The sequence below is a fragment of the Gracilinanus agilis genome, chromosome 1 (assembly GCF_016433145.1).
Source record: "Gracilinanus agilis isolate LMUSP501 chromosome 1, AgileGrace, whole genome shotgun sequence".
Lineage (NCBI taxonomy): Eukaryota > Metazoa > Chordata > Mammalia > Didelphimorphia > Didelphidae > Gracilinanus > Gracilinanus agilis.
This window is the reverse complement of record NC_058130.1, coordinates 356,280,657-356,293,188: the sequence shown is the minus strand read 5'-3', so window position 1 is coordinate 356,293,188 and position 12,532 is coordinate 356,280,657. Positions and strand designations below refer to the sequence as shown.

General features: G+C 36.4%; 1 protein-coding gene across 1 annotated transcript in view; it reads left to right on the top strand.

Annotated features, from left to right (window-relative positions):
• Positions 1-12,532, top strand: part of ZSWIM6 (zinc finger SWIM-type containing 6) — a 229,142-nt gene that overhangs the window by 10,035 nt on the left and 206,575 nt on the right.

Sequence of the window (12,532 nt, the reverse complement as noted above, 5' to 3'; positions counted from 1 at the left end):
CCGCCCGCCCGGCAGTCAGTCCGCTCGCCCGTCGGTCCGTCAATCCGTCCGCCGCCCTGCTTTGCCCCCTGCACCCCCGCCCTCAGCATCAGACTCCCGTGCTTCCCCCTCCCCCCTTTCCCTGTCCGCTTGCTTCTTCCCCAGGCCCCTTCTTTTGCAGGCGCCCCCCACCCCAAGCCTTGTCTGCACGGTCATAATCAGTCCACTAATGAATCCAGACGATAATAAAAAGATTACACTTCCTCTTCTCCCTCTCTTTTCCCACTCCCCTCCCAAACCCCGCAACCCTTTTCCCTTCACACACAACACACACACACACACACACACACACACACACATACATACACACAACACCTCCCCCTCCCTCTGTTTTTCCTGAGATCGGGGCAACACGAGTGGGAAATGAATCAGCAAGAAGAGACCCACTTGAACGGGGTTGATGGGTGGGTGTTTTCTCTCTTTTTTCCCCTTCTCACCCTCTACTCCCCTAAGATACTGAAGAGGGCTTTTTTTTTTTTTTTTAAAGGGGGGGTGGTGCTGTAGTATCCTGGACAAAGAGAGGCTTTTTAGGGCAGCGGTACCCTCTTCGCGTGGTGTGAGTGTGTATGTATGTGTCTGTTGTGTGTGTGTGGGGGCTCAATCTGCAGCAGACAATGCAGCGAGCAGGCTGATCCCGGGGCGGCTGCCGCTGCTGTCCTCTCTTTCTTTCTCTGCTCCCCCCTCCTGCTCCCCCTCCCCTCCCTGCTCCGTTCTTCTTCCCCCCAGTGATTAGAGGGGAGGGGGAATACATTTCCATGTTCTTGAGCGGATGGTCCTCTCCGGGGCTGCCGCGAGTGAGCCGGGGGGGAATGGATGGATGGCTTCGGGGCTGCTGCGGAGAGAAAAGGCGGAGGCTCCGTCAGTTGCCCTGGGATTTAACTGTTTTCTCTCTTCTCCAGAACCAGCAGCAAAAAAGGGGTGTGTGTGGGGGGGCGGGCTAGGTGGTTCCCCCACTCGCTAGACTCTTCCTCTTGCCTCTTTTCTTTCACTCTCTTCATGAGAGAGCTTTTCTCTTTCAGTTTAAAAGCCCCTGAATTAGAGTTTGTGTCCCGTAAATAAACAGGTCCGAAGATTCCTTTTTAGATTTAATATGTTTCAGATGGCTGTTTGGGATGACTGTTTGTTTTATTGGGGGGGGGGGTGTTTTCTCCTCTGTTTTTGTTTGAGATGGGTGGTCAGATTGTATTTTTATTGGTGTGCGTTGGAGACCTGGTGGTGAGCAGGATTTCTTCTCTCCCCCCCACCCCCCACTTTGAGCCCAACCTTGTCTCTGGACAGATTTCTTTGGACGCTCCAGTTTCTTCCCTTCTTCCTCTTTGGTCCAACCCCCTCTGGCTATATTTGCCCACTGCGCATCTTCCATAGCAGTGGGGCAATTCCTCTTGAGGGAGGATGAGGAGGGGCATCTGACACTTTGTTCTCTTTTTCATGTTTGTGTCCTTTTCAGTTTTCTGTCACCCTTCGAAAAGGGGAAAGCAAACAAAAGCGTCTCTTTATTTCTTTTCAGTGCTTGTAAAATAGAAGAGATTTGACAAAGGCAGAAGGGCTTGTGATTTAAAGCTACACAGCCCCTTTCTCTGACAGACCCTTCGAGACCCTTTTAAACTCTGTATTTGAGAAAAGCTTTTCTCTGTTCCCTTCTCCACCCCCAATCCCCTCCTCCCTCTCGTCCAGCTCTGTTTCTGTTCAGTGGATAGAGGGACTTGGACTGAAGCAAACAATTTTATAATTGAAATCCTATCCTCCTCTCTCCTAAATAATAGAGACATTTTTTTCCTCTTTTGTCATAGATTATATGAAATGGTAGGCTAAAAGCTATCAAAGGAATCTGGATAGCGTTTGCCATTTCTTTGGAGTGTAACTTTTCTTTTTATTTCTAGTATCTAATTTCTTTCACACTAAGAAAATTAAGTTTGGCTTTAAATCCGGTAGGCAATAGGTTATTAATTTGAATTTTAACACGATCTGCAAATGTTAATTTCTGCTTGGCTATTATTTTCCACAGGCTGCCTCCAGTGTTGCCTTATTTTAAGGCTCCCTGCCTTCTGCCTTGGGGGTTTGAGGCCATTTAGTCTCTTTTGATGTAGTTAATATTCTCTCAGATTTTACTTTTTACTTACTTTCTGCAAGTTTGAAAAGGTTGAAATACATCTATGGTTTCCTCAGGGTGGCAAAGAGGTTTTGCTATTTTTTTTTTTTTTTAAGTCTTGGTTGGCAATGTTTTTTTTTTTTTTTTTTTTTTTTGCCTGTGCTTGACTCTGCTTGCAAGCAATGAGGAATGACAGGAGTGCACATAGGGAGGGTTTCTTGGCTGATTGCATTTAAGCAAGGAATTCACTGTGAAAATAAAGCCAAGGGGCGATAAATAAAAGATGCAATCTTCTGTAGGAGACAGACACACAGCGTGGGCTTTGCCTGCTTTCAGCAGTGGAAAAAGGCCTTGGTGAGTAGTTGTAAAAGAAAATAGTAACTTTTTTGTGTAGCCTCTAAAGGGGAGGGGGCCATTGAGTGATTTTGGCAACAGTAGATGTGAAGAAATGTTATGCATTTAATACAGTTCAAGTGTTGACCACCACCTCTGGAATACTTAATACATGCCAAACAAGTACTGTACAAATTGTGGAAAATGTTCTTTTTCTCCTTCCGAGTTGTGCCAATTTCCTTAACTTCCGCGTTGTATTACTTGTTATGCCAGTCAAGTTGGAGATCTTGGGCTACTACTAACCGTTGTGACAGTTGGCAGTGTGAAATATAAAATTGTTATGTCTTTGGGTGGGTTTAAGAGAGCAGAGTTAACCAAAGAATTCAATTTAAATTATGGTTTGGCTTGTGTGTAAGCATATGCATGATAAATAAGGAATAGTTGTCAAGCTGTGTTTTTCTGTTGTAGAATTTGTTCTCACTTCAATTTCAAAGAAAATTTAAGGTGCTTACTTTTATTGGAAGAGGTAAAGTTAAAAACCATTTTTAGAAAAAAATTTATTTGATATAACATTTATATAACAGTGGTAAATAAATTAGAAAATTTAAGTTACATAGAGGAGTTTTTGTAGAAGTTTCCTGGATTTTAAATTCAGAATTATATAACGGGAAATATACACTTAAGGGAGAATTCCATTGAGTTGTAGGAATTGAATAGTCAATTTCCTACACAAAAGGAACCTAATATTTAGTGTTCTGGACTGAATTTACTATGAGACTTATTTAAGGAATTACATTGTGATCCAAATTGGTAGTCAAGTTTTTTTTTCTTTAAGATTTCATTCAATTATAAGACTTAAACAAAATTAAAAAAAAAAACCTTATCTTTTGAACTTAGTATTATTAGATGTGTAGTATTTAAAGCAAAAACTTCATTAGCTGGTTATAGTAAAGTATTTTCAAAAGCTTTATCAAACAACCATGTACTTTCAGTTTGTTTTTTTAATTGGAGAGATGGTATCCAGGGCAGACTTGTATTCAAATTCTGTTTTATCTTCTTATCAGCTCAATGGCTGTGGGCCACTTAACTTCTTTAGGCCTCAGTTTCCTTGTAAAATAGAGGAAAGTAGCACCTCCTTATTTTAAGTTGTAACAGATTCATTTAAGGTGTTTAGAAAGCCTTAAAACTCTAAAGAAATGCTAATTATTTTTATTAAATGCTATTTTGAAGACATTTTAATATAGATATCATGATTGCCATCAAATAACTGATTTAGAAATTTAAAAACATCTGAATAGTCCCTTCTCTCCTTACTCAAAATGTAGTGATCCTTCTTATTCTGAAATTACACAGCTTTAATTTGTATCTGAGCCCACTGCACAGCAAACCACAAAAACCAGAATTTATGGGTTCCTTCCCTGCCCCCCCTCCCCCCAAAGAGAATAAAGAACATCAATCCTTGAAGGGGAGGCATTTACTTGACAACCTTAAAGTAGTGAATATGGTTAGCACAAGGATGGAGTCCTAGGAGTCTGGGAGATATGCAGACCAAGCCCAGGCTCTTAGCTAGCAGTGTGATGATGGGCAGGTAGGTCACTTAGCTTTTATGTGCTTCAGGCCCTTAATTACCAAATAATTAATGTACTGAAGACAGTGCCCCATAGCCATTGAAATTTAAAATCTGTCATGATTCTTTTTTAGACTGGAGACTTTTGTAAGAAATTTGATTCTAAAAGGAGTTAAGTAAATGAGTCCTGTTCATTGGTGACTATTAACATTAACCTTGAAACCTATATTCCATAGATAGTTTTTATAGTTATTCTGATGTAAATTTTTGTCTTTTAAACAGTATTAAAGTGCTCTATAATGGATGATATATAAGAACACTAAATCCCCAAGTCATCCAAATTTGTATTTTTTCATTTCTCTTTTTTGGATTGAGAATATTAGTTATGATGTGCTCTTAGATCTAGTGATACTGCCTTCCTTTCTGTACCAAAAAAAAAGACTAGCATTCAGATCCAGGTACTTTGTCTGGCTGTCCTCCATGCCTGGAGTGTTCTCCCTCCTCATCTCTGCTTCCTGGCGTCCTTCAGGTCCAACTAAAATCACATATTCTGCAGAAAATCTTTCCAACTCCTCTTAATTTTAGTGGTTTTTTCCTCTTTAAGTTATTTCTTGTTTATCTGGTATATAACTTATTTGTGTATATTTGTTTGCTTGTTGCCTACCTCATTAGACTGTAAGCTCCTTGAAGACAGGAAAGGACTGTCTTTTGTCTTTTCTGTATCCCTGGGCTTATTTAATACAGTGCCTGGCACAGAGTGGATACTTAATAACAGTCAATAGACTGACTGCTTAAATATCAATTCATCAAAGATTTGTTGAATATTCCACTGTTCATGAAATGAAGAGATAGATGGAGCTAGTTAATATATTGCAAGTGAGAAATATGAAAATTCTTCTGATGCTTTGATTATCAATAACTCACACCATAATCAGGAGAACAGAAGCCTTTAAGACTATGTTATCTTATCTGACCAAAAGTTTTCATTTTTTAAGTTGAATTTTCAGTAATGATATGTGGAATTAAAGATCTGGGAGAGCGCTGCTCTTTCAAAAATCTAAATTTCTTGCCATCCCTGGTGTATGTATTAATTATACACATTTGGTATGAGGAAGAAAAGGCCACCCTGAAGATTTCGAGATCAAGTTTATCCACAGGCCAAGTGCATTTTACTTTGAATTACATTCCTTCTGCAAATGTGAGGCTTTATTGTTTTTCGAAACATGGCATGCTTGCTTTAAAAAAGTGAATATTGAAATTCTTTAAGTATATATGTTTTTTTTTCAGCAAAAATACTTTAATTGCTTAAACCTAAATTACTTCATCGAATAATGTAGTTAAATTCAAGAGCTAGCACGTGAGCCAGCACAATGCTTTGGAGACAGAAGACATAATAATTTGAGAGACTAAGGATGTCTATACTTATTTTAATAAATTTATTTCCTGGGGATTATCTCCTTATTTGACAGGTGTAATTCAGTTAATATCCACATTCTAACTCTAAATATTTCCTCCAGAAAGAAAAGAACACAGTGGTCTACCTTTTAAAACAATAGCAACAAAAACCAAAATGTAAAGGGTCTAGCTTAAGAATAAGAGATTAAAGTCACTGACATAGTATTTTAAGTGAGAACAGCAGCCCACAGCATGACTACATAGTTGTTTTTCACTTTCCTTGATTGACCTGGGCTCTTGGTTTTATGAAAATTGGATTTTTGCATACTTATGGAAGGAAGTACATTGTTTTTTAAAATTGACCCACCAAACCATTTAGTATAGTTAGTGTTCTTTATTAAGAAGAAAAAGTAATCTTGGACATTTTATTTCTCAAGAGTGGCTTCTGGTATGTGAGAAAATTCTGATCAAAACCCAAGGAAGAGAGAGATTTTTTTTCCCCTTAGGGTGTGTATCAGACTTGAACTACTTTTGACCTTGAATTCTGACTTTTATCCCCCCTTGAAAAACCAAGAAGGTTCATACCTTCCCCCCTTTCTGAAAGTAGTTGATGAAAAGTCAGTATCATTTCTAGAAATTTGTATCCTGGAAATTGAAAGATAACTTGAAATTGATTTAGTTTGGTCTGTTACTATTGGAAAAACAATCTAGACAAGAACTTAGTTTTCCTAGTTTTAAGCTTTCTGACATAAACATTTCAGTATTGATCTTAAAATGAGATATAAAGGGAATAAATTTGACTATTACATGCTGAAGAATATATACATTTGCCTTCAAAATGTCAGTGCCAAATAGTTTGCTCAGAGAAAGAGATCATGTCTATTTGCTTTTTATAAAAGGATATTTAACATTTTGAGTTTAGTGAGAAGAATCTTTAAAGTTGATTTTAAAAAATTAGCTAAATGAGATTTAAAAAATTGATGACTCAGTTGCCTACTAAGAATGTGGTTTGGACATATCTTTCAGTTCTTAAAAAATAGGACACTTCCTTTATCAAGAAAGTATAGATTAACTAAATCCTAACTGGTATATCATAAATACTTAATTATTTAAGACGACTGTGGTTAACTATTTTAAGATCAGCTTTTAATAATAGATTTCTCTATGGATATCTAATTTTTAATAAGTTTCATTTTTATGGTTGTTCTTGAGTGAAATCTAGTTAGTAGCTGACTTTCTCTTCCTCTACCAAGATGTTTGATTTTTCAGAAATAGGAAGGGATAATGATATAACCAAATCATGATTGTTTGTAGATAATCTAATCAGATTGTAATGATCCTTTTATACTTATACATTATACATGCCCCATTTCTTTTTAAAGAAAGCATATTGAAATCTTGACAGACTGTGTTTTTTATCATTATTCTTGTAGGATTTCAAATCAGATCCTTAATTACAATATTGGATAAAGCATTAGAAGGATTTTTCTAAGTTTTTAGATGATAAAATATGAAGTATTTCTGGACAATATTTTAGTCTTATGCTAAATTATTTACATTTAGCAATACCAGCATGTACATACTAAATGTAAAAACAGGATTTTAATTTAGTATAATTTTGTACTAATTGATAAATCAGAAACTCATTTAATGAATTAATGTGCTCAAAATTCAAGTTAACTTGCCTTCTTGTCTTGATTTAGTTAACAATCTGACTCCTTTCATAAAGAGTTTTCATTGTTAATTGATGTGATATCTGTAGTGTAGGAAAAAATTGTATGAGAAATAACAAAATGATTTTATGAAAATAGGTTTTTATATTTTTACTGATTTTAAATCATTTTGGGTAAGCTGCTAGTGAGGGAAAAATTCTGATTGGAATAAACCATAAAAATGATTCTTAACTCATTAAAGGATTTGAAGTCTATTTGTATTTTGCTTTATCTCATGATATTTTGGCAGAATTTTTAAAATTTCAACTGTAAACTTTCAAATTATGCTTGAAATTTGGCTTTAAAAACCTTGTGCTTTCCAATTTAAAAGTATATATTTTGTAACTTGTATCTATATGTCATTTTAAATCTCTATATTCATGTTCATACACATATAAGTAATATATGTGTTCATATTTTTTCATACACAAATAAGTAATAATTACTTATGTATGACATACAACAGACATAACATAATACGATAACATGCATATGTATTTTCATGTGTGTGTATAAACATATAGATGAATATTAAGGTAGCTACATGGCACAGTGGTTAGAAGGCCTAGCCTAGAGTCAAGAAGACCTGAGTTCAAGACCATCCTAGGACATATTCTTAGTCATGTGGACCCTGGGCAAATCACTTAGCCCTGTTTGCCTTAGTGTCTTTATCTATAAAATGAGCTGGAGAAGGAAATGGCAAACCACTCCGGTATCTTTATCAAGAAAACTCCAAATGGAGTTATAAAGAGTTGGACATGACTGGCTAACAACAGATAAATACATATTTCTTATTTACCTATGTGTGTATGTATAAACACACCCATGTTTATTTTTGGATCATGTCATGAAATGGATCAAATAAAATTAATGACTGCTTGGGATATAGTAGATGAACATTTAATGTCACCTAATAAATTGTGTTTTTTCAGGACCTGTTTTGATTGCATTTTACTACTTTATTTGGATTTTGTCCCTGTAATGATTATTACTGTCTATTGATCCATTCTTTTATCAGTTTGTTTTATGTATTTTGATAAGCTGATTTATTTGGCCCCACTGACCTTTCTTACCTCTCTTTTTTCTTTTACTTTGTGATTTGGGCTCTCATCATCTTCACAGTGTCACTTAAATTGATTTTTGATATGGCTTTTTGTGTGGTGGGTCTCACCTCAAAATCTTTTAGTATATTGTTCTTGTGCTTGAACTCATAGCTTTATGCATTTGACTTTTAACATTTGGTCATAGCCATTGACTCCAAAATTGTATTTCATTTGGCAATTGATGAAGAATCTTTAACTTTGGAATACAGTTTTGAGAATGGGTGTAAAATTTGACTTGGTTTGGTGTTTTCATGTAAAAACTTTCCCATTAAAAAAAACACAAGCCAGGAGCCAATTCTCTTTGCAAGCTAAATTAGATAATGGTATGAGTCTATGAAAGCAGTATTATAGTGAAATAAATTGTGAATTCAAGTTATCAGGCCTTTAAAAAAGTTACCATTTAAAAAATTAAGAACGAATTAAGAGCATTAAATGATCACTATGTTTTAAGCACTGTTAGAACACTTCTTGTTACTCGTGAGTAGATTTGACAGTCTTGGAAGGAACTGGTGGTATCTGTGCAGTGGCTAAGAGTCTGACATTAATTGGGAGGATGCAGCAGGACCTGTCAGTAAATGTAATTCTTAGCTAGTAGACTAAGGTTGATCTGATAAATCAGAAACTCATTTAATGAATTAATGTGCTGAAAATTCAGGTGACTTGCCTTCTTGTCCTGCTTTATTTCACAAACTGTCTGTTTATATAAGGCATTTTTCTTGTTAATTGGTGTCTGACCTCTAATGTAGGGAAATTATATGGAAAATAATACCTAGGATGATCCTGTGGAAGCAGCATTTACACTTTGATTTTCCCTTTCCTCTACCTTTAGCTAATTATACAAGCAGTCACTTAGGGCACATTGGATTTTATTAGTAAAATGATGAGTTCTTATGGATAGTTGTATAAGTTTGTATAATGCCTTATATGCATCTGCCTGTCCTTGTGCCAGCTTAGGTCATTTTTCTTGGTAGGATCCCTTGATGCTGGAAACAGTACCTGAGAAATTGGCTGTAACTGGGGAATAGAAGTTTGATATTACTGCAAATTTTCCATTCCCTCTTACTCATGTTACTCAAATATAGTTAGGGACTTATTTAAGAAGCATTTATAAAGCACCTACTAGATGCTGAACCAGTTATAGAACGTAAAAAATGAAAGTCTCTGCCCTCAAGAAGCTTTATTTATTTTATGTGTAAGGAGGTAATACGTTTCCAGATTTATAATAAATCCTAGATAATTTTTTGGGGGGAGGGAGAGACTAGCAGCTGGAGAAGTGCCCAGGAAATGCCTCTTGTAAGAGTTCTAATTTGAGCTGAACTTGGAAAGAAACTAGGGATAGGAAGGAGGGAAGGCATCCCAAGTGCAAATCATTCTAAAGGCAGACATAGAAAGCTGGCATAGCAGGTTGAGTTAGAATCCTTATTATCTTATTCAGTCTGTTTCTTTTCTTAGTTAAAAATTTTATGGTACTGCTAACTTCTTAAACACTTCAGATTTTATATTCCAGGTGGATCAATATATACACATGTATATTTTATATTACATGTCAAGTATTATATATAGATATTAATATATATCATATAAAGTCTCTATATATTCTTTATCACATATACAACTTCTTTTCTGGTATCTTCAGCTTAGTTAAATTTGTAAAATCTCATCAAGGTGTAAGTTATAATTTTGGACTGGTAGTAGATCTGAGGCCTAGAATGGTCAATTCAAGGATTTTAGTGATGAAAATAGAGTCAAGTTTAAGGGTAGAAGAAGAGAGAGGCATTTATCACCTATCTTGTGTTCAGAAGGAAGAGAAAGGTAAGTAGTCTGCATTGGTAATGGATATTGATTCCTCTCTACTTATTTTTTCCTCCAATCTCAGGGAACCAAAACTGCGATCAGAAAGATCTGTATATTCCAGCTGCTACTCCAGGATTTATTTTTAGCTTGGCTCTGGCATGAGGCCGCAGTGGAACAAGGCCAGATATTATAGGGATGTTGGCAAATTTCATAAACCTAAGTTTTTTAGGTAGTAAACTAAACTCAGGTTCTGTATCAAGGGGATTGCACATGTTGTGATACCTTCTGTTAAGAGAGAGGTCCAGACCTAACTCTCGCCTTTACCTCTACTAAGATGGACTGGATGTAGGTATGAGTTGTCATTGGAAGCAATATTGATGTAGCAGCATGAATACTCTCTTGAGCTAAAGGACCTGAGTTCATATCCTGTCCCTTGTACATCCTGTGTGACCTTTGTCAAGTCACTTAATCTAACTTTTTTCATCTGCTTGGCCTTCTTATCATTTTGATACCTACATTCCTACAATTACTTTCATTTTATCGCTTGCCTTCCTTGCAACTTTGGACTCTATTCCTGTTCCCAAGTCCCAATAGGTGTATGTTTACCTTATCATGCCTGGAACCAGACAACTCGTTACTATCCATACCAGGCTGTCTCAGCTCTGGCTATCTACCTCATCTCCTTCCCTCCCCAAACCACTGCTCCTGCATCTTTTGGCTTAGGAGAGGTTTTGCCTTAGTTTGCTGGGAATCAGGCTTTTAGGTCTCTTGGTCATTTTTACATCATGTAGCCACTAGTGTATTTCTTCTCCCACCTTCTCATTTCCCTTTTGTATGTTGTCTTCTCTCATTGGAATATGCTCCTTGAGGAAAGAGATTGTCTTGCTTACTAATGTATAGTGTCTTACATATAGTAAATGGTTAATAAATGCTTTATGGGCAAGTCACTTAAGTTCTCTGTGCCTCAGTTTCCTCAGTTTAAACATTAAAAAAATTTTTCCCATGGTTACATGATTTATGCTGTCCCCCTCCCTTCTACCATCCCCCTGCCAGAGTTGACAAGCAATTACTCTGGGTTATACATGTATACTCAAATCCTATTTCCATATTATTCATTTTTGTAATAGAGTAATTTTTAAAAACTCAAACCCCAAATCATATACCTATATAAACAAGTGAAAGTTTTCTTCTGCATTTCTACTTCATAATTCTTTCTCTAACTATGGATAACATTCTTTCTCATAAATCTCTCACAATTGTCCTGGATCATTGCATTGCTATTAGTAATCAAAGTTTACTACATTTGATTGTCTCACAACATTTCAGTTGCTGTGTATAATGTTCTCCTGGTTCTGCTTATTTCATTCCACATTAGTTCATGTAGGTCTTTTCATTCCTTATAGCACAATAGCATTCCATTACCATTATATATCACAATTTGTTCAGCCATTCTTCAATCGTGGGACAACCCAGATTTTCCAATTTTTTGCCACCACAAAAAGCACAGCTATAAATATTTTTGTACTAACAGGTCCACCCCCATTTTTAAAAATCTCTTTGGGTACAAACCTAGTGGTGGTATTGTTGGATCAAAGGGCATGCATTCTTTTAGAGGCCTTTGGGCATAATTCCAAATTGCCTTCCAGAATGGTTGGATCAATTCACAACTCCACTAGCAATGCATTAGTGTCCCAATTTTGCCACAATCCCCTCCAACATTTATTATTTTCCTTTACTGTCAGATTGGTCAATCTGTTAGGTATGAAGTGGTACCTCCGAGTTACTTTGTTTTGCATTTTTCTAATCAGGAGGGATTTGGAACATTTTTTCATATAATTATTGATAGTTTTGATTTCTTCATCTGAAAACTGCCTATTCATATTCCTTGACCACTTGTCAATTGGGGAGTGAGTTTCCTCACTTTTAAAATGAAATAATTTTCCAGGATGATGCCTAAATCTCTTCAAGCCCTAGTTCTTAGGATTCTGTGATCCAGTTTAATTTGATCATTTCCTGAAATTTATGGACTATAATTTTGAAACATTTTTAGTTCAACAAATTTATTAAGTCCCTGTTACATTTAATGCAGCATTAGTAAAGATAAAGTTTTAGGACAATCTAGAGAAAAAGGAGAGAGACCTTCTTCTTATTGTGTGGGCCTTCTATCTTTTGTTGCACATGTACTCTTGATGGAAGGCTGGTTAGGAGCTACCAATACAACTTCCATCTGTGTCAGTGCAAGGCAACTTCCACTTCTTGCTCTGCCAGCTTGATCTCCCTCTCAAGATGTGGAGAGCTTCTCTTGGGAAAATGAGTCACCTTCTCTTTGACCTTGGGCCTTCTATCTCTGCTGAATAGGTTTGACTTCCATCTTCTGTTACTTGTTTCTTGCCGAATCTTTAAGCCTTTGGAGGGAAACGATGTGAAGCAGGCCTCCCATCTGACCCAGTGCTTTCCATCTTATGGATATGCTTTTCTGGAGCCTGCCTCCTCTGGGAAG